This window comes from Siphateles boraxobius, unplaced genomic scaffold (genome assembly GCF_051911475.1).
Source record: "Siphateles boraxobius isolate OS27281-9 unplaced genomic scaffold, OSU_SipBor_1 41, whole genome shotgun sequence".
Lineage (NCBI taxonomy): Eukaryota > Metazoa > Chordata > Actinopteri > Cypriniformes > Leuciscidae > Siphateles > Siphateles boraxobius.
Window position 1 is genome coordinate 14,106,087 of NW_027509042.1, and position 23,114 is coordinate 14,129,200.

The 23,114-nt window shown below is 42.1% G+C and overlaps 1 long non-coding RNA gene across 2 annotated transcripts in view; it reads right to left on the reverse strand.

Moving 5' to 3' along the window:
• Positions 1-1,770: 1,770 nt before the first annotated feature.
• LOC143706534 (uncharacterized) overlaps positions 1,771-23,114 on the reverse strand; it is a 124,618-nt gene continuing 103,274 nt past the window's right edge. Inside the window, exons 2-3 of one of the 2 annotated variants that reach the window (XR_013192989.1) lie at positions 8,739-8,915; positions 1,771-2,050 (exon numbers count right to left, since the gene is read on the reverse strand). This is a non-coding gene — a long non-coding RNA (uncharacterized LOC143706534). Of the gene's footprint in view, positions 2,051-7,376; positions 7,854-8,738; positions 8,916-23,114 lie in introns of those variants that run through there. The other variant, XR_013192988.1, reaches the window with a different exon arrangement.

A 23,114-nucleotide genomic window follows, 5' to 3' on the forward strand; every position in this document is an offset into this window, starting at 1 on the left:
GGGTGTCTGCAGAGACCGCGTTTTTTTACAGTGTGTTCAGGGGACAGGCAGCTAACGGATAGTGAGGAGAGTTTGCTGTATGTGACAAAAAATGTTTTGGCCTAAAAAACGTGTGACATCAATGACAATGATCAATGACATCATAGCCGCGTTACCCTCGATTTCCGGTTTTATTCTGTAGAAACCATGGAAACACCAAAGACGCTTTAATATATTATGAGTTTTATTAGACAGGTGAGCAACTGGATACTGTTGAGTAACTGGATACATTCATCGATAGAAAACGAATCATTGTTATATAGCACATTTAGTCTTATTGTTTAACTCTCGTTTTCTTGATTTACCACGAGTACCATGTTTTACCACCTAATATCGATGTAGCTTACTGCAGTTTTTAACAAGTGTCTCATAGTAGCCGCATAGTAGCAAACTCACAGAGTAGGATTATAACTTTCAACACACTCAAATGTATCTAAACTGTTACCTCACACATATGACCGGACGAAGCAGAAGAGGTTGTCTGCGGCATAATAAAAGCTCCACTGCTCTCAAGCCGAAATCATGGCGTCATCAAGCTACTCCTTTGTTTTGAATAAGCAACCCCTTGTGGCAAAAAAATTTATATAGATTTTCTCTCCTCAGAACTGTTCTGTCAGCTTGTGGATGTTGACTTTTTATACCTAGTAAAGGAAGCCAAAATCTATCAATTATCCAACTGGAACGAGCAACAGTATTTGAGAGAGTTCTGTTGTTTCAAAGACGAATTAGACGTCTGGATGAGCTTTTAAGCAGAGAGAAGGTATTGAATATTTTTCCTTTGCACATGATGATTGTTCTTCCTACAGTGCCTTGATTTGTGTAAACAAATGGCATATGTATTTACATATCTAAAATACCCTCTTCAGGTCAATGAATCTATAGCTGAACAAAACAGTATGACATGTAAAAACAGGGGGCCAATGAACTCTGATGAATAAACACGTTGATGAATATAGGCAGCGAAAATTAAATGTAGAACAGTTCAGTCAGTCCTAGACCTCCAAAGTCTAAGACGCCACCATCATTTTCAACATTTGAAATTTTCCTCGATGTGGAGTAATTGGTAGAGGGCTGTATGAGATTAGGACCACAGGGAAGGGTTGGCAGTCAAATAAAATATCTGACAGCTTGTCTCATTTAATTTTTCTTTTTGTGTAATGAGAATCCCAAAATTCAGGTTAGAATAAAGTAATACATGTCTTGCCAATGCTGAATGATGCTGCTACGATTCTTCATTACCAACATTACTAGTCTAAAAAGGCAACTGCCAATTTAAAGCAAACATGTCAATCAGAATCAATTAAACAGACAAACTTGAGATTAAAAGAAACATCATCCTCAGTCGCTGATCGCTGTCACTGCCACTCATATAAAAACCATTTCAACATTTCATTGATCAATTTTAAAATCAGTGCATTTATCATATACAGCAAATAAAATAAAATAATTAACAGATTTTTAAAAACTTAAAAAAGGTTTCGAAAACAAAGATACAGTATACAGTACACACATTGAATCATAGCAAAGTGGTGTTCAAAATGTTGGGTCAGTATGTTGGGTCAGTAAGATTTATTAAAATAAATGTGTGTGTGTGTATATATATATATATATATATATATATATAAAACATTTTTAGGGGTGTAACCTTTAGGGGTACACCTAATCATCATGGTTCGGTATGTTTCTCGGTTTTGGGGTCACGGTTCATAATTTGAGTTAACTACATCTAGAAGAAGAAAAGAAAAAGTCACACAATTACTGACAAATTCCTTTAAAATGTTGAATATGTGGATAAAGTAGAATTGAATTTTACACATCAGCAGGTGCAAGTGTTAGAGGAGTTGGACGTTGCAACTCGTTTTCAGACTAGTTCGTTTTCAGTGCAGTCTTTTTATGTGCATAATTAGCATATGTAAGGGCAGTTTTTCAGGGGAAGGTGAAGCTGATGAGGAGGACAGCCAGCAGACACAGTTACAACACATATCTGGCTACACTGTGATCCAGGAGGTGACTGCAAACACACAAATTCACAGGTCACTCATTTGCTGCAGACACAGAAGATATAAACTGCTAGGAGAAGCAGTGTAGAGTACTAATTAATAGGAGTCTTGGCTACAAAATTCACAGTGTAAATAATATTGAAAACTAAAATATACATATGTGTGTAAAAAAGATCATCATAATTCTAGCTATACAGTATTGACTGATACAGGATGACGACGAATGGGGTTTCGCTTAGAAAGCTTATCAACTTCGAGTATTACAAAACGAGCCAATGGCAAAGAAATGCCATGGGTCTGCGGAATTTGCATGGCGTAACTCCGCCCCACCTCGTGGGTATAAAAGGAGGAAGCCGGCAACATGCAGATATGTTTTCGCTTCGGATCCAAGTGTATTCTTCTCTCCACAAGCCATCTCTGAATTGTCACCTTCACAAACGAGTACCTCGAGTGTTGGTGTGACAGCGATCTACGGCGAGAGCGTGCTTCCTGCTGATCTGTTGCAGTGGTCTGCCAGTCGGTGCGTTTCTCCCCGGGTGCTTCAACACTTGAGTTTTCTCTCACTAAAAGAGCTTACACGTGGCACGTCTTTTTAAAGACGGCTCGCCCGTGCATTTCTGGTTGCAGCGGACTGGTATCGGACTCTGATGGGCACGAGCACTGTCTAGTGTGTTTGGGCTTTGATCATGCTTGAACAGCGCTCGTGGATGACTCATGTTCTCTCTGGGAACGTGATCATCGCGTCATATATAGGTCGAGACTCGGTGAACTCGCAAGAGTGAGAGTCCCCTCATCCACCCCCCGATCTTCGGGTGGTGGCCAGGGTGACCTGAGGGTGTTGGTCTGGAACAAGGCGCCGACTCTGTGTCCGCGACCCCAGCCCCCCTCTTTAATGACGGTGCCCACTAGCGAACTGATGATTCCACGAGTCTACCCTCGGGTGGCCCGTGTGTTTTCATTTGAAGCTACAGAGGATGATGCTGTGTCTGTAGCAGCATCACTAGGTGGGCTTGGTTCTTCTGGAAATGACAACTCGTCACAGCTGCCACCCTCTGGTGTGCATACGGCTGTGCCTGAGTCTGATCCGGAGATGACGGCCATACTTTCCCGGGACGATTGGTTTTTGGGTGAGGCCGCCGACCCGCGTCCACGGCAAATCCCAATATCTTTCCTCCCGGACGTGCATGATGAGATCACGGGTCTGCTCATTGGTCTCATCCGCCTTTCCTCCCCTCAGGGACCGCTGCCCATGGGTACACTGGGGTCCCCCCGGTTGAACGCTCTGTTGCCATGCTACTGTGTCCTCAGAGTGCTTCCCGGCGCAATCCTAAGCACCCGTCCAAAGCCTGTAGTTCTTTTCGTCTACACTAATCTGTGGCGAAATCCTATAGTGCCACAGGCCAGGCAGCCGCCTCACTGCATCCCATGACTGTTCTGCTGGTCTACCTGACCCAGATGCTCATGGACATGCAGGAGGGCGGGACTGACCCGAGTCTCTTCAGAGAGCTGCGCGCCGCCACTGACCTTGCTCTCCAAGCGACGAAAGTGGCCGTACGCTCTCGGAGTCAGGTGATGTTCACCATTCTGGGGCTGACCGGTCTGATGTGCACTATGTCGGGCGGACCCGTCTGCTCGACACCCCCATCTCCCAGGTCGGCCTCTAAGGCGGCGTGGTTGAGTGCTTCTGCCCAACAGTTCTCAACCGCCCGTGAGCAGATTGAGGTTATTCTGCCCGACGGCCCCGCCGTCCGCTCAGATTCCTCAGTCTGCCCACCGCCGAAGGTGACCTCGTTCACCGGGCCTGGCTCTGGAAGACCGTAGGGGGGCTGCCACAGCCCTCTCCAGCCCCGCCTACAAAATTCACACCGTAAATAATATTGAAAACTAAAATATACATATGTGTGTAAAAATGATCATCATAATTCTAGCTATACAATATTAACAGTTTTAAAGACTTCAAGAAAATTTAAAAGAATAAATATAAATTTTAAAAGGATAATCTTTTTTCTGAACACATTTTTATATAGAGATGTTGCAAAAGAAACAAGGTGTCATATTTGTTCTGACAGCCACACTTGAGTGCATGAGTTATTTCCTCAAGGGTTAGAATAATAGTAGTTCTGCCTTATTTTTTTCTAATGAAAATCTGGAAAACACAGAAGCTGTGTCTTCAGAGCGTACACAGAAGTCCATTTAACTTAAGGTCAAGGGAGGTCCAAACATAGCTAGCCATTATGAGTGTCTGTTGAATATAAGTTTGACATATTGAATTTTCTATAAAACCAAAACATTCCCAACGAAGACAGACATGTCGAGGCTTTTTTAATTGCTATAATTTTTGTTGCTGTATTTTCTTAAGAACAGCAGTTTAGTTCAGACAACACCACTTGTTTTGTTTGAGGCCTACTTATTTCAAACATTCTGTTCTCAGTTTGTAACGTACGACCACTCACTAGTGCATTTGGAAATCAGGGCATTGTGCATATTTCCATCTCTTTATGCATTGAAAAAATGTGGATGAGGCAAAGTGATATTTGCCTGTGCAGGAATCCCAGGAGATGCATGCTTGGTTGTAATACCTGTAAAACATTCCCTTCAAGAGAACGAGGTCCCAAGAGGAGTAAGATATAAACTCTGTCAACTTTTGGAAACTTACCTCTGTTCCAGTAAATGTTTCCTTTTGGTTTGCTGAGTATATTTATATCTATTTGTATCAAATGGCTTGGTAGTCTTGCTTTAGATTTACTATTAACTTTTGAGCCTGCCGATACACTTCACATAAAGAACAAAAATTTATGATCTGCTTCAAAGATAAAGATTTCTTTTCTTTTTTGAAGGTATATCAGAGCTTTTCCCTCATACTCTTACCAAGTCTTTTTACATGCATTATATGAATCAGTTCTATGGGGTCACTGCCACCCCTGACCTTTACAGGTAATCTGACAACCACAGTGATTGAAATTTCGTTTTGTTCACCATTTTGTCAGTGGCATGAATACGATTATTGAATGCTAATGTTGGGGGTTGTATTTTGAGGACTATCCTGCTCCCCATCCAATCTAAAGCAATCAAATAACCAGAAAATGTTTGAAGTACCTCAGGTCACAGTGCGGTCAAACTGATAATTCATTAAAGTACTACACAGTGCCTATGCAGGATAGTAAAGAACATTTCGCTTTTTTATGCATAAATAAATTTGTGTGATTGTGATTTAAATTTGACGGGAAGCTTCAACATTTGCCATAGAGCAATATAAAAATAAACTACAAATCAAAGATGCAGCCTTCATCCTGTTCTATACATATATCTCTCTCATCAGATATCTGCTACTTATTTTTTTGCTTCCCTGGCAGTTATGACAGAAAATGGCTAAACAATAATTTCAGTTACATTTAACCAGTCCTATTGCAGATTAATTTTCATGTTTAAAGGGGACATGCTATGCATTATGCTACTTTCTTTAGGGTTTAATGTTGCTACTCCAAAGGGAGTTACTCTTTATATCAGTAAGCATTGTTTCTGAACTCCCTGAAACGCCTCAATTGTATTCTTAATTGTATTTTCTTCCGGAAACGTACGCATCACAATATTTCTCATTTATATAATTCCTGCCAAGTGTTGTGAACTTTTTCTTCTAAAGTAGGCAACTCAGAAGCAAAGACCAGGAGACTCGGGGGTATCTTTTAAGCAGAGTTCTTTATTGCTGTTTCATCGCTGTAGTATTCCCAAGTCTGAACTCAATAGCTCAGCACAGTGTTATATCCATTCAAAGGGGAGGGATTTACATGGGTGGAGACAATCTGAACAAAGCATGTAAATGAAGTACAGAAGTCAGCCCGTTACCAGTCCTAATCCAATCAGCATAACAGTGTCATGTATAGATGGTAATCCAATCATCCATATTGTATCACCCATACCTTCACATTATCAAAGAGACAAAGACACAGCTGTAGCTTGAGCTTAATGGCCAGGAAGTGCATACGAACAAAAGCTAATGTCAGACACCTGAATTGGTTGACTTAATCTTCTTAATCATCATATGCCTCAAAATGGAAAACAGTGTGCAGAACTTTCTCAGTTAAAATACTATTGTATTGGAACCTAAATTAAACATTTTAATAAACTTGTAACACTACACAAGGAATACTCAAAATAAAGGGAGCAAGGGCTGGTTGAGTTGCGTTAGTGGTGTGTTGTCACCATGTTCAAGACTCTTGAACATGGTGACAACACACCACTAACGCAACTCAACCAGCCCTTGCTCCCTTTATTTTGAATCAAGAGATGCTCTTTATTCAACCCCGGATAACAAGGTAAAGGGCCTGACATTTCGCTCAAAACGGTTGACCGATCACAACACACTGATCCAGCCAACCAAACAAAGCACATTGCACTTTTCGGAAGGAGGGGCTTCATAGAGAAAGGAGATAAACAGAGTTACTAACAGACTGGAAGAGAGGTGCTGCAACAAAGTAAAATTATGGGAAAAAGATGAACATTCAAGCATGAAAACCTATTCTAGAAGACCCCCCAAAAAACTAGACTTTATTAAAGAGGGCCTGCTGTATTATGGCCTTTTACACTCAATGACTGTATACGTCAGACTTTACAGTGACATAGTTGAGTATATTCACCATTGGTGGGTGGCGGGTGGGACTATCTGTTGACTGAACAATGAATGAAGGGGACTGTTTGGCAAACCAGAATGAAAACAGTCATCATGTTTTCAGTTCAGTTTGGTAACTCTAATGGTGCAGAAATTTCATCTTCAGGTTCAGTTTTATATCTCACTTTCTATGTCTTTCTCCCCTCTCTCTCTCTTTCCAACACATGCACATGTTTCCCTCCACAAGGTGCCAATCAATCATTTCACCATTATACCAATCTATCTCAGACTTGTCAATATTCCAGCAGGCCATGTAGAGGCAGCCAAGCCTCTCATTGTATCTCTGGCTCGTGTCCTAACATGTCCACACATGCCTTAAGTGCTCTGATACAAGAGAATAACCTTTCTCCAAATACTGGAGGGGAAAAAAAGATTCAAGTCTAAAGGACAAACAAATGTATGTTCTATTTTCATACCAGGTTTACAAAAAATGTTGACCGTGTTTTTCAGTGTGTGTTTGGTTAGTATAGTTCAAGAAATTTATCAAATGGTTTAAATTAGCTGTCTTTTTAATTGCACTCTTTAAAATGCCCTTATAGGCTGCTGAAAGATATGTGCACCTAAATGAAGAAGCTCCACAGCAAATATTTGGTCTCAGAGCCATTTATCACGCCTGTGCATTCCAGATCTGGTTGAACGAGTTACCCCCCCTCTTACGAGATCAATGTTTGTTTTAATTTAAGCATGAACCCCTGAATACCTGATGAACCAGAGATTAGTTTCTGCAGCATATGTTGCTTGTAAACTTTGTGGTTTATGACATTCGCCAATGGCAAATCACCCTGCTGGCTGAAGTACTTATCCACAGGCCTCCCAGCTCTGTGACTCTTTCAGCAGAATTAAAGGAACTTTATGTCCACAAAACAAATGGTGGCTTCACACGGTGACTCCCATGAAAGATGGCAGCTCCAAAGGCATATTTCTTCCGGACTGAATGTGGTGGATGATAAATGTTAGGCGACGGCTGCTTCTGAGCACGCTCTTTCCTCGACCATAGAGATTTTCAGCTGATACTCATCTCAGCCAACGGGGTGCTACGGCCATCCGCACAGGATGAAGATTCTCCCCCTTATGTCACCTTTACGTGTCACCTTCGGGCTCAGCGTAATCCATAGACAAAGACGCCACACTTCTACCGGCATCTTCGGCTGTGTTGTGCAAATAGAAAGGATATCAAAAGTGATGCGAGCGGAGCCTTTTCATCTTCTTCCAATATATTTCAAATGACCTTTTCCTGGTTTTGTGACTGGAGCGACAGCAAATTATGAAAATGAAAATTGACAGCAGACATTTAAACCATACCACAATTCATTCTCAGTTCTCAAATTTTTAAATTAACTACACAGTTACAGATAATTGCGGTGCTCGGCGAGAAAACCGTGTTGACAGAGAAACATTGACATTTATAAGTCATTTGTATTTTTAATCATTTCAAAGTTATTGCTATTTTCTGCATTTCAGAGGAAATGTACTTGAGGAGAGAACCACAAATCTTTCAGAGTAGCAAGATAAACAGTTTGACTTTTGTTTTTGGGTCAATGTCATATAAGATTGCCCATGTATTTATGTGTTTGTTTGTTTGTTTTATCTGCATGTTTCTAAATGTTTGTTGGGCCACATGACTTCCAAATATGAATAAGCTGAGAAGCTGTGCTTTATACATGTTACATATTATATAAACTACTCGGGTTTCAACTTCATTCTTGTAATATTTGGCTATATCACACTGAAAGAAGATCTATATTGAAGCCACTATGAATGACACTTTATGTTTGTTTTTTTATTTATTTTTTAAATAAATTAATAGATGGGGGAAAAAATTAGTGCCATGCCACTGACCCATTTGCCATTTTCTTAAAAATGTCAATATGCATTTTAACATTGAAGGATATTGCTTTAAGCTCACTGAATTAAAAAAGGGCCTTTATTAAAACAGTGTGGCACAAGGAATTTTTTTTTCTTTTTTCTTAAAATGATGAGCACTAATGTCAAGAACACAATTCTCCAAAATCTATTCAAAAGAGAGAAACAACCTTGGTTTTCAGGTCCGCAGATGAATAAATTGTATTGTAATAGCAGAACCCAGTGGGCCTTGGTGCTGTGCTTCATTCCAAGGGGATCTGCAGGCAATGACATGGAAGCAGAGGTCTTCTGCTCATGTTGTCATGACAACTCACAAAGGTCGATGTGAGAATTCGAGTGTGCTTTACCTGTGAAAGCAAGGACAATAGTGGAAATATATCAGTTCAAGATCTTAAATCTAACAATGTAAACCATCTGCCTGATACTACAGTTTGTCCTGTGACAAGCTTTCTCAGAATGCCTGGTCATTTCACAGCATTTAATTACTTGACAAGCAGTGAATTCGGTCCCATTTAAAGGGATAGTTCACCCAAAAAGCTAAATTCTGTAATTTACTCACCATCAAGTTGTTCCAAACCTGTATGAATATCTTTTTTCTGCTGAACACAAAAGAAGATATATTGGAGAATATTGTTAAACGTCTCTGGTTACGTATGTAACCCTAGTTCCCTGAAGGGAACGAGACGCTGCGTGACAACGCTTTGGGAACGCCCCTGCGTGAGTGCGCCATGAAGCACGTATGAAATCAGTCCAATGGCGAGACGGAACGTCATAGGCGGGTGACGTCATCGACCAGGAAACTATATAAGCACCCCAAAACACAAGCGCGTCAGCTTCTGATAAGACTGAAACAAGTGCTCACGGGCATGCTGGGAGTATGGCATAGACACGCAGCGTCTCGTTCCCTTCAGGGAACTAGGGTTACATACGTAACCAGAGACGTTCCCTATCAGGGAACTCGAGCTGCGTGACAACGCTTTGGGAACGCTAATACCAACGTCGCCATACGAGCAAGTGTCCGTCGTGTGAAGTCAGAGCGCACATTCGGACGAAAGCACCTGCGCCCCTGGAGTCACGAATGTGTGCGGTGAGGACCAGCCTGCCGCATCACATACATCCTGGATTGATACTCCTGACAGGATAGCCTTAGAGGCAGCCATACTCCTGGTTAAATGAGCCCGGAGAGCCAAAGGAGAAGGCTGACCGGCAGACTCATAGGCAAGTGAGATGACCTCGACCACCCACTTGCTCAACCTCTGCTTAGATACTATATCTGCTTAGATACATATAATGACCGTGCATTTGCTGTGGCAGCTCCAAGACTCTGGAATGAGCTGCCTTTGCACATCAGATTGACTGAGTCTTTTTCTGTTTTTAAATCCCGTCTTAAAACTTATTTATTTTCTTTGGCTTTTAACTCAGTTTGAGGGTTGACTTTTCAGTTTTGTATTATTGTTGTATATATTTTTTATTGTTTTATTATTTCTTTTGTTGTGCTTCTTTTGTATGTTATTGTTTATTTCTTGATTGTGTTCAGCACTTTGGTCAACAGTGTTGTTTTTAAAGTGCTTTATAAATAAAGATGGATTGGATTGGATACTGGACAGCCCTTCTTAGGGGGTCCAAAGCAAACGAATAGCTGTTCACTCTTTCTCCACAGGGCAGCTCTGTGGACGTTCGCATCTAGGGCCCTAACAGGGCAAAGCAGATTTAGTTTCTCTTGGTCCGACGTCGGAAATGGAGGAGGACAGAAACACTGCAGTACAATAGGCCTGACCACATTGGTTGGTACCTTGGGAACGTATCCCAGCCTAGGGAGGAGGAAAGCTTTCACCATGCCTGGTGCAAATTCCAAGCACGAGGGAGAGACCGACAGAGCTTGGATATCTCCTATTCTTTTTAATGAAGATATAGCCAGAAGGAAGATAGTTTTAAGAGTGAGGAATTTCTCTGAAACTTCTTCAATGGGCTCGAACGGTGCTAGAGAGAGACCTTCTAGAACAACCGCCAGGTCCCAGGTCGGCACCCTCGTGCGAACAGCTGGCCTCAGCCTCAGATTGCCACGAAGGAAACGGGTTACAAGTGGGTGTCTCCCGAGAGAAGCACCACTCAAAGGGACGTGGTAAGCAGATAAGGCCGCCACATACACCTTCAGTGTGGAGTGGGATAACCCTGTGGAGAAACGCTCCTGAAGGAATTCCAGCACTGCACCCACCGGGCAGTTAACTGGGTCCAGCTGGTGTTCTCCACACCAAGAGGTGAACATTTTACACCTCAAGGCAAATAATTTCCTTGTGGCCAGAGCTCTGGAGTAGAGGATGGTCTCCACGACCTCAGTCGAGAGACTAGATTCTATGAGCTGGGCCCCCTCAGAGGCCAAGCCCACAACCTCCAGAGATCTGGGCTGGGTTGAAGTATCGACCCGCTCACCTGAGAGAGAAGGTCCCTCCTCATCGGAATCTCCAGAGGAGAGCCGTCGAGGAGAGAAATTAGGTCCGCAAACCAAACTCGGGCCGGCCAGTACGGGGCTACCAACAGTAGACTGACCCCGTCCCGGCGAACCCTCTCCAGAACTCCTGGGAGCAGAGCAATCGGGGGAAATGCGTACTGGCGTGACCTCGCCAACTCCTGTACCATCGCGTCCAACCCCAGAGGGGCTGGAGGACTTAGGGAAAACCACAGTTGGCAGTGTGATGTTTCCCTGGATGCAAATAGGTCTACCTCGGCACGACCGAAATGTTTCCATAGGAGCTCCACCACCTCGGGGTGGAGTCTCCTCTCCCCGGGCCTCAGCCCCTGCTTCGACAGGATGTCTGCCCCCTGATTCAAATACCCCAGGATATAAATCGCCCTCAGTGAAAGAAGCTTCCCCTGGGACCATAGAAGGATCTGGCGAGCCAGCTTGTATAACGGGCGCGGACGCAGACCCCCCTGATTGTTTATATAAGAGACCACCGATGTTTTTTCTGACCGGATAAGAACATGGTGACCGCTCATGTCTGGCAGGAAGTGTTTCAGAGCCTGAAACACCGCCATCATTTCTAGACAATTTATGTGCCAATGAAGATGATGGTCCTGCCACAGACCCTGGGCCGAGCGACCACTCATGATCGCCCCCCAGCCTGTCAGAGAGGCGTCCGTCGTTAGTGTTACACAACGACACGGAGCCCCCAACACAGGACCTAGGGACAGGAACCAAGGTTCTTTCCACATAGTCAGAGCACGGAGACATCGTCGCGTGACCCTGATCTTGCGGAGCGGGTTTCCCCTCGGGGAGAACCCCTTGGTCCTGAGCCACCGCTGCAGTGGTCTCATGTACAGCAGGCCGCAAGGTATAACGTTGGACACTGCTGCCATCAGACCCAGAACCCTCTGATATTCTTTTACAGTGAGTGACTGGCCTAGCTTTGCCTGTTTGATGGCTAAGAGAATCGAAGCTATACGAGCAGGAGACAGACGTGCCTGCCTCGTCGTCGAATCCCAAACCACGCCCAGAAAAGTGGTCCTCTGTACTGGAGAAAGCACACTCTTCTTGGCGTTGAGCCCTTTTTGATATGGGCGAGAACGACATCTCGATGCCGAATCGCCTGATGCTCCGATTGAGCCAGAATCAACCAATCGTCGATATAGTTTAAAATGCGGATGCCCTGGAGTCGCAGCGGAGCCAGAGCTGCATCCATACATTTCGTGAAAGTTCGGGGAGACAGTGCTAGGCCGAACGGAAGAACCCGATACTGGTACGCTTCGCCCCCGAAAGCGAACCTCAGGAACTTCCAGTGTTGTGGAAGGATGGAAATGTGGAAGTACGCGCCCTTTAGATCTATCGTGACAAACCAGTCCTCGGACCTGATCTGTGACACGATCTGCTTGAGAGTAAGCATTTTGAATTTGAGCTTCCCTACTGAGCGATTTAACAGGCGCAGATCTAAAATTGGACGCAACCCCCCATCCTTCTTTGGAATGATGAAATATCGGCTGTAATAACCCAACTCTCTGCTGGGAGGAAGAACTCGTTCTATAGCCTCCTTCAGCAGGAGAGTTTTCACCTCCTGTTCCATAACCAGAGCCTGCTCGGGGCCCACCACTGTGGGCAGAACCCCTCTGAAGCGAGGCGGGCGTGATCTGAACTGAATCGCGTACCCCTTCTCGATAGTCTGCAGGACCCAATGAGATACATTTGGAAGGCTTTTCCACTCTTTCAAAAATTCTACTAAGGGTACCAGTCTCTCGAGACTGGCCTCTGGAATATTTTGAGTGGCAGACACAGTGTCCTGTAACGGCGCACCGGCAGGGAACAACTGGTCTGACCACTCTAAACCGCTCCTCAGAGCGGGCGAGCGTCCCTCGGGAAAGCGCTCGCTGGGACCGTCTACGCTCCGGCACGCAGGCGGGGTTGGCAGAACGGACCCCTGAGGGCACCGAGAGAGAACGGGCGCTGTGTACTGCAGCGAACACCTTTCTCTCTTGGTGGGGACCACCCTCAGTACCCTGACGTTTCTGCCGTCAGGGCTTCTTCTTCGACGAAGCCTTCCTGGTGACAATAACCGTCCTCAGATCGGCCTTGCCCCTGGAAGACCTCGTCTGAGAGCGCCGCGCCTCGGCCCAGTCTTGCTGGGGAGGAGCACGAGACGCGACACTCCTTTTTTGTAGCGCCCGGTGTGAGGAGCTACTCGACGGCCGGGGCTGCTCCCGCCCAGCAGCCCCGGAGACATGAACACGGAGGGGGAGAAATTTCTGGAGCGCCGCCGCCTGCTTTTTCTCTTCCTGAAACCTCTCGATGACCGAATTCACTGAGTCGCCGAAGAGGCCAGCAGTTGAAAGCGGGGCGTCCAGGAGTAAAGATTTTTCCTTTTCTTTTATGTTGGATAAATTCAACCATAAGTGTCTCTCCGTTGCCACCATGGCTGCCATAGAACGGCCTACTGATTTGGCCGTCTCCTTGGTGGCACGGAGAGATAGATCTGCTGCCTGACGTAATTCTCGAATTACGTCAGCACTAATTTCATCCCCCTCACTCATATCTTTTAATAGGTCTGCTTGATATGCTTGTAATATCGACATAGTATGTAAGCACGCTGCCGCTTGACCTGACGCCAAGTAAGCTTTGCCCACCAAAGCCGAGGTATTTCTTAATGGCTTTGTGGGCAATGCCGGTGTCTTAAATGACAATGCCGTATCTGGAGATAGATGGCTCGCTAGCATTTCTTCAGCCTTAGGCACCGCTCCATAACCATAATTCTTAGCCCCAGAAATATTTGAATAAACAGATGTTTGCTGGCTAAATATTCTGGATGACACTGGTCTTTTCCATGACCTCGACACTTCGGTGTGGAGGTCAGGAAAGAATGGAAGACACTGGCGTGGAGGTGCAGCACGAGACGGCAGAAATCGTTCATCTAGTTTACTTTTTGAACGAGAATCCTGTCTATCAGCTAGCCACTCGATGCTTAATTTTTCTACAGCACGAGTGAGCACCTCCATAAGCTCCTCACTAGCAGGAGACTGAAGTGACGAGTCCCCAGTCTCTGCTGTATCAATACTTTCAACATCCAGATCCTCAGAACTGGATAATTGAAGTGATGGTGCCTCAGCCTGGGGGGAAGAAACCACAGCGCGTGCTTCCACACCCGAACCTGAGGCACTGGATCTACCAGGTAAAGGCTGAGACAAGGCAGAGCCCATCTCAATCCCCGCTGATAAATCCATTTGCGATCCCCACGATTGAAGCCTCCGCCTCCGAACCGCGGGGAGCGCGCACCGATCCACTCTCCTCGAAGAGGGCTCGGCGGGAGCGGAGCGTTTTCATTGACATACCCTCACAATGCTCGCAACCAGCTCCCTCGAGAGCTGACTGGGCATGCTGCACTCCCATACAAACAACACACAGATGAGTGTGAGTATCACCACCTGTGATATAACTTGGGCAGGGATGAACACACTTTTTGAACTGCTGTTCGCTCGCCATATTATATATATATATATATATATATCGTCTCTTTATAGTTTTTTTATATGTGAAAAACTCCTGCCTAGCAATTTCTAAGGACAGACAAAAACACTTTGAGACACAGACTGATATATTCACACACAGAGCGCTTGCTGAAGACTCAGAAGCTGACGTGCTTGTGTTTTGGGGTGCTTATATAGTTTCCTGGTCGATGACGTCACCCGCCTATGACGTTCCGTCTCGCCATTGGACTGATTTCATACGTGCTTCATGGCGCACTCACGCAGGGGCGTTCCCAAAGCGTTGTCACGCAGCTCGAGTTCCCTGATAGGGAACAGTTTCTTGTCCCCACTGACGTCCATTCTATTTCTTTTTCCCATACTATGGAAGTCAATGGGGTCCATCAACCGTTCTTCAACCCTTCTTTTGTGTTCAGCAAAGAAAGAAACTCTTACAGGTTTGGAACAACTTGAGGGTGAGTAAATTACATAATTTTATTTTTTTGCATGAACGTGTCCATTTAAGAACTTTAAATGTAGATGAAAGCCTCTGTAGATGAAACTCTGAAACTCATTTAGCATTTTAGCACAAAATGACATGTTACACAAAACTGTCCTCATGAAATTTTGACCAGCTTATTTCCACTCTTGTTTTGTTCTCTCTGAAACATGTGCACATCTCTCATGCAAGGATCAGGTCAAGTGCAGAATGCACCTACACATTCAAACGCTTGTCCCCCGTGTTAAAGACAAACACCAGGGACAAACTTCCAGATGGTGGGTTTCACGGTAAACTGGGTTATCCCTTGTTCTTTCTGCAACACATTAGTCAAGTTACATGCTGAGGCAATGACGGACCAGTTATGTATGTATGTGTTTTTATACCGACTCTTCGGAGTCCACATTTTTTGTTCGTACAAGAACTTCATTATGGACTCGTCTTTGAACGGCTTCACATAAATCAAACATTGTAGGGAAGAAGGCTGGAGCACAAACAGCATGCCTGGGGAGAGCTTTGGCTTTTAAATTTGGTGACATCAAGAGAAAACACATCCACGGGTCAAGCTCTTTGAGTCTTTTGGGACAATCAGGAAAGCAAAAACCTGCCATTGAGCTGACAATTTGATCAGCCAACCCCAGCCTCGCTCCCTATTACCGACTGGAAATGGGCCATTCCCGAGAGGACCAAGGCTCATTGAGCAGCAGAGGTGGATGCAGTAATTATATCTCAGGCTAACCCCCAAATCACTCCTCATTAGTCTGGGCTAGACCTGCGCCTCAAACTCTCGATATGTCACTATCCACTTGGAGAGGCCTTAATTCTCCTTGTAGTCTTGTGAGGCAGTATATCGTCCCTGGTTAATATATAAATTGCATGTTTTGGTGTTGGCCCGGGATTAGATGAACATCAACTTTCCTGTTTTCAGAAATAGGAGGGTCCTCTGGGATTTGCTTTGATTTCCCATGTCAATTTGTTGGAGACATCATTGGCAGACACTTTATATTCATTCATCTGCTGTGACAGGAAACCAAACCAAAAACCACCCACTAACAGAGCCTTAATTAAAAAATAAAAATCATTTTACAGCTCACCAGCACCACACCACCCAAGTTATGTGCAATTATTTGATGAATGCAGCTTAATGACTATCCCAATTGCCCTGGCAAAGAGGAAATGGATAGGGATCCAACATAAATGAGGTTAGAACTGGGTCACATGAACAGGAGAGGATGGAAGGGTCAGGTGCTTTCTTACATGTAGCGCTGTGGTGCCGATGTGCACAGACCTTTTAATCACATCTGCTCTGCGGCTGGTACAAGACACACCTGCAGGCCTGAGGACCGAAGGCCCGACTGAGCTGAACAGGGAAATGAGGGAACATAAAACATGCTAACTAGAAACTTCAGTCACAAACCAACCAGGAGCACCCGGCCCGCCGCCATATGTCTAGATGTTTAACAATGTGATCTACCTAATCGACCTATGGCTAAGCCACGCCCCCTCCACTCACTCGGACAAACAGTCAACATTCAGTGACAGGCGCTATGGCAGCTGTCACAGTAGGAGACATTTCACAGGAGGCAATTGATGATTTTTGGAGACAGAAGGATTACATAGATTATATTTTGGTAGAAAGTTGTCTACAATGTTGTGCCTCAATATGTAATTAATGCTTCATGATCAAAAATAAATATGTACAGGTCTAAGTTGCATACGTTTCCAGGACAAGCCTTTTTACCATCTTTTACCATCAAGAGTACCTCTCCGTTAGTTTGGTGCAACAGTATTTACATGAATCATTCAGCACAACATTGCTAACATACATGTTATCTTGGTTATTTACAGATACCTTAATGAAGCTAAGTGAAATGATGTACAACGCAGCTAGAAGCTAACGTTAACGTTTTCTAATGTTAGGCTAATGTTACGTTGGAGATGTTAAAGATAATGTTCAAATACTTTGTTGACTTATCTTAGAAAAGATATAGACATCCTTGTTTAATTAATCCACGTTTAGTTGGTGTTGTGGTCTACTGCATAACTTAATCCAGACACTTATCTCAGTTGAGATGTGGCTTGGGAAAGGGTAAAAAATACACACCGTCGAGCAGCTTCTCGGGATACCTAGTGTCGGAGTTGTTTGTACCCCATGCACACCGTTTGACCATTTTAAACTTAAAATGACAAGAAAAAAAATATAAAAACGAATGAAAACTGATACCTGCAATGCATTTCAATGGACGAGGAAACAGAGAATGTCCGAGTGTATTGGGGTAGCTATGCGCAGTGTGATTGGCTCATCACGTTTGGGGGCGTGGCTTAGCCATAGGTCAATTGCAAAGAAACTAAATAAAAATGGCATGTTTGGGAATCGACATGTGCCTCAAGCTGAAAGGCACGAATAATGACTTCAAAACAAATAAAGTTTTCTATCGAGATATATAGTTAAGCATAAGGATAAAGTGATATTTCTAATGAACATATTAAAAACGACAATGCGTGAGTAGTGAGTAGTGATTATTGAAACCCATATATCTGAAGTGAGAACTTTCTGCATGAAAATGCCTTATTTTTTTTCCTAAAACAAAGCAAATACTCACCTGCAAAGAAAATCACAGAATTATATATATATATATATATATATATACATTTTTTTTTTTTTTTTAAATATAGTTTGTAAAGTTTTTTTTCCCGGTTGTAAAAGATTAACGTTTAGCTGTGCATTTATTCTTCTCTTTCTTCACTTCATGCATTTTAAATAAATTCTTATTTCTTACTTTTTATTCTTGTTTTCATTTCTTATGCATTTGTTATGATTGTGATCCAATTTAAAGGAGCATTGCGTAGGTTCTGAAATTTCTAACCGTTACTGACACCAGTGGCCATTAGAGAAACTGCAGCCAGTCTCATGCTCGTTCTCGGTGCGCACGCTCGTATGAGCACGACCACAGCAGCCAGAGAGTTGTAACTATGTCTTACCCTTGCAGTAAAAATAAAGCCAGCTCGGGTCTGTTTTTATACCCAGCGCTGACCGGTGCTCCCTCCAAGAATCAAATGACGCTCCGATGTTGACTTTTGTCTTGTCTTTGCCCGACGCCGGTCACTCTCTATTTTGCTCGCAGTAGATAAGTCTTTTCTTTATTTATTTTTAAACTTACGAGGAGTTTCCGTGGGTGTCTGGATTGTGCTGGAGGCTGGTCGCTTCTTTCCGTCCGCAGAGTCCATTTGAAACACTAACGTTACTTACTGCTAGCGATTGCCGGATGTAAGCCCAAGTAGACGAGAACGCGCATGACGTCACATTTCGTGAATTTTCGCGCCAATTCGGATCCAACTCCTCCACACACAATTGAGCCTACAGGCTGATAGAGGCAACCGTGGTGGACATTAAGGTGTCATTCTTTCTATTACATTATGGTTGGCTCATAAATGTACAAATGAAAACTCTATCTTAAAGATTTTTTTAAGTAAAAAGCTACGCAATGCTCCTTTAAGTAAAAGCACTTTGAATTACCATTGAAATGTGCTATAGCCTATAAATACACTTGCTTTGCCTAAATGTTGTAATAAATAGAATTTAATAAAATAAAAGCATTTAACATATTTATACATTTTAGGCATATTTGCTTTATGGAAACTAAAACGTCTTTAAATGTACTTTTGATGCACTTCTGGTTTAAGCCTCATCCATATTTGGTTCCATCTGAATACAGATACAGTTAATTTTGTCATTGCAGCAGATGGAGCTTGCATATATGAATTCTCCATACATCCCTATTTGAGAATATGCTATGGCATAAATATTCACCAGTACAGTATGTATGTCATACTCTGTGTAGCATTTTGACAGTAAAAAAAAGTCAGTTTAAAGTAGAACTTCTCTCTCTCAGTAATACTGGATGGGTGCACATCTTAGACTGAAGGGTGGTACATTAAGGAGCAGTTGTCACACTGCCATGATGAAAATCATAAGTATCCTGACAACTCATCAGAAATAAAGAGCTCTCCACCTAGTCCAGCATACTAGAACAGTCCAAAATAATCACTTGAGAACTTCCTTCCATGACAACTTCTCCGATCTCAGTTTAACATAAAAATATTCATACATCTGCATGGTTTCACAAGCACAATGATACATTCTATGAACATTGCTGTTTTTTATTAAAGGCTGAACAATAAAACAAAAAGTTTTGCTTATGGAAAGAAAAAAAGCAGTTTTTTTTTCATTTTAATAACTCATTCAAACAAAAGTTTGTTAACGGCTTTGGAACGTCAATGCGTAATAGTAACGTCAAACACTCTCCTGAGAGCTTGTTTCTTCTGACTTAACACAATACAAATTTCCACTTGGATCTGCGAGACAGAGAAGATCAAGTCAAGGTCATGCATGTTTTTGCTTTCATTCTTTTTCCAAGCACAAATAAATCATACATGGCCTATGGGTTCTCCTGCTCTCTGAGCTGCGTCAGTTCAGAAGATGAGGACCTGATTAATTGATTCAGCCGCTCAGATCAATACAAAGCAAGTCCCTCTCTTCAGAAGAGCAGTGGGAATCAGCCCTCAGAGATTATTCGAAGATGTAGAATGCCTCTTACTCCCTCACTTCATCTTTCTATCTGCCCGTCAATCCTTTTTCCTTGAGCTTTGTGGAGAATAAACCACTTTCTTGCCCCAAACTGCAATTAGTGCAGACATGTGTCTGGGCAGCTGTGGAGAGCAGTCAGGGCCCCAGCTGTGCTGATGGGACAGCAGGTATCCTCCTGGCCTGACTGAATTATTCAGAGCTCCAGCACAGTGAGGGTAACCCTATACATCGTCTCAAAGGACTGCAGTTTTTCAAAGGAGGCGATAATATTGAGCCGTGGTACAGGACAACGCATACTGTACTCTCTTGCAGAGAAATGAGGCGATCTCCATTTCCGCACAGATGAACATGGGAAATCTATTGGACAAGAATGTTATTGATGTTTTATTCATGGCAGAACAGTATGGTGTCACTTGCTAATCTCAGTCCAAGCGTAATGAAGTAGCCGGAATGTGGGAATTGTGATGAGCAGATGGCAGGCGGAGGCATTACTAGCACTGTTTGGGAAATATATATGACCAAACTAACAATGGCATAAATTAATTATTGTGTTAACCTTGTAGCAGAGGGTTTGTGCAAATGCTATAAGGCTTTTCAAAGTCCTAGTGTCATTACAGCAAACTCATAATTGGGTTGACAAACTTGCATCTGCAAATGGACAATAGTCTTTGACAATAAACCACTTTTTTAATTAGATCTAATTTAATTCAGATGTATAGTATCTGAGATGATAATAGCAAGATGGTATTCAGGGCAAAGTTTTACGGTCTATAAGGACAAGTCAAGCAGAGTTTTAAAGCTAATTTTACTTTTAACATCAGCGTTTTCAATGCTGATGCCATTAAAGCATGTTAATCTCCTGTTTATATTTAAAACATATTGCAATATAGATCACTGTTGCCGTGTCTGTGGTTTTCCCATGGAAAACTAGTTTGACAAGTTTTGGCCGTGATTGGGCTAGTTTTGATTACCAATTGGTCTACCTTTGTTATGAAGACCTGACATCACTGTTGCAGATACACACACACGTTCAAAGGTTTGGGGTCGTTAAGATTTTTTTAAATGTTTTTTGAAAAAAGTGTTTTATTCTCAAGGCTTTTTTTTATCAAAATACAGTCAAATGAAATATAATTACACTTTAAACTGTTTTCTTATTATATATTTTAACATTTATTTTAATCCCACGACAGCAATGCTGAATTTTCAGCAGCCATTACTCCAGTCTTCAGTGTCACATGGTTCTTCATAAATCATTCTAAAATTATGGTTCAGTGCTCAAAAACATTTCTTATTATTACCAATGTTGAAAGCAGTCAATGCTATCCCACAACTAATTTGTACGAGTGGGTAAATGGTGGCTAATTTATAAGAATTCGTTCGACCTCACTCATACGAATTCGTAAAACCTCACTCGTTACAAATTCGTACAATTTGTCTGAACCCCAGTGATGGGTAGATTTAGGGGCGGGTTCAGAGGTAGGTCATTCGTACAAATTGGGAAACTCGTAAAATATGTACGATTTAGCAAAAATCGTACAAGTGAGGTCATATGAATTCGTACGAATTAGCCACCTCGTAAAAATTCGTACGAATTGCCATGAGATCGGGTTGAAACAGTTGTCCTGCTTCCTAAATTGTATACTTTTTTTGCAGGATTCTTTAATGAATAGAATGTTTTTAAAAAACAGTATTTATTTGAAATGGAAAACTTGTGTAACAATATAAGTGTCTTAACTGTCACTTTTTGATCAATTTAATGGATCTTTGCTAAAAAGTACACCTTTCTTTGAAAAAAAAAATGTATTCTTACTTACAATGCATTCAAACCAAAATAGGACGCCCAAATTTAAACTCACGTTGGCAATTCATCTTTGTATGCAGGACTACTCCATAATTTTGGTAGTCAGTGTACATTTTCACAATTGTTCCACTAGAACTGGTAATACTTGTAATTCTCAAATCTCACTGTGAAAGTGTACTACAAAACAATTACATCATCAAATAACTTTACATCAATATTTACAAAATAAAAACTGTGTTAACTACGTAGCAACTGTTGAAGAGCCAAATGTAATTCACTTACAGTACTATAGTGCACTAAGACAGTTAAAGATTTAATTGATAGTTCTCTTTTCAGTGACTGTTTCTACAGGTTACATCATTAACCCAGAGGGGTACAAGTGACTGTCTATAGCGAGTCTTCGATTCATTCATTTAACTGATTTGTTAAGGGAGCAAAAGGCCACCTATTTTGATTTGATCTAGGACACGCAATGGTTCATTATGAGGACAAGACATACAATAGATGAAAAAGGCATATTTACTAATAAATCATCTTCAATCACATCAAATTGTACCAATATCTTACTTTATCACAGCTGATGCTTCTTGGAGTCGAATATAGCTTATGATATATTTGTGCAAAAAAAAAAGAGAGTGTAGCACTCTTATAACTACTCCTTTTATATTTGCAAACCTCACAAGTTCCAAATACTGTAGATTCTGTATAAATGTGAGAGTTAAGTGTCTTATTGCCTTTCATTTTAAGTGGCAAGAATGAATGATTTTTAATTGAGAGTACTGTGCTGAGGTCAGGTAGTTTTCCTTTTAAAAGGCCTTTAATTGTTGCTTCATTTTCATATATTGGAAATTGTAGTGAAGGGTAATTGACAGTGTTCGTTATAAACCTATAAATGAAATACAGTCCCGCAAGTTTATATGTTCTTTGTTACTATGGTAACAGAGGGTCTAACCAGGGAGTATGTAGGTGGGTGAGTGATAGACTATTAAGCCATGTACTGTATGCAAGATATTTTCCTTGTCTGTTAAAGTTATTAACCCTTAAACGCGTACCTCTGGTCTTTAGGTACCCAGGATATCATTCACAACCCTCCTATTCATTCATTTTTTAAAGTCAGACATCAACCTTCTTAGCATTTCTCGATCAGTTCATTATAAACAATATAACAAGAAAAAAAGGAAAAAAAAGAGATATATATATATATATATATATATATATATATAATTAAATAAAGATAAAAATAAAATTATAAAAGAATGCCTGTTTTCCTAGTATTATTTTTTTTTTAAATGTATAGGTTTGCTAATGACCTGATGTGTGTAACAGTGTACAACTCTGCACAACAATAATAGAATCTTTGTTATTATACTTAATAAATGGAATTCACCTTAATTCCACATGGTGGCAATGTCTGATACACAATGATGAAGTGACGATTCACTCATAGTTGCTGCAGGCAGAAAACAAAAGAATAGGAAGTATCATTAGCAAAACTTGAAATTACTCTGTGATTTACTGCAGGGCAAGTACTGAACACAATCAAATATTAGTGTCAGTCACTGTCACTTAATGGGGGATCTGGTGAAGCTGTTAGCGATCAAAATATTAATTTTAAATATGTTGAAAATTATAGTTCTGAGAATAAGAATAGTTAAGATCGCGAATTTGAGCCAGATGCTGAATGTACTGGGAAATGAGCTCTGACAAGGACA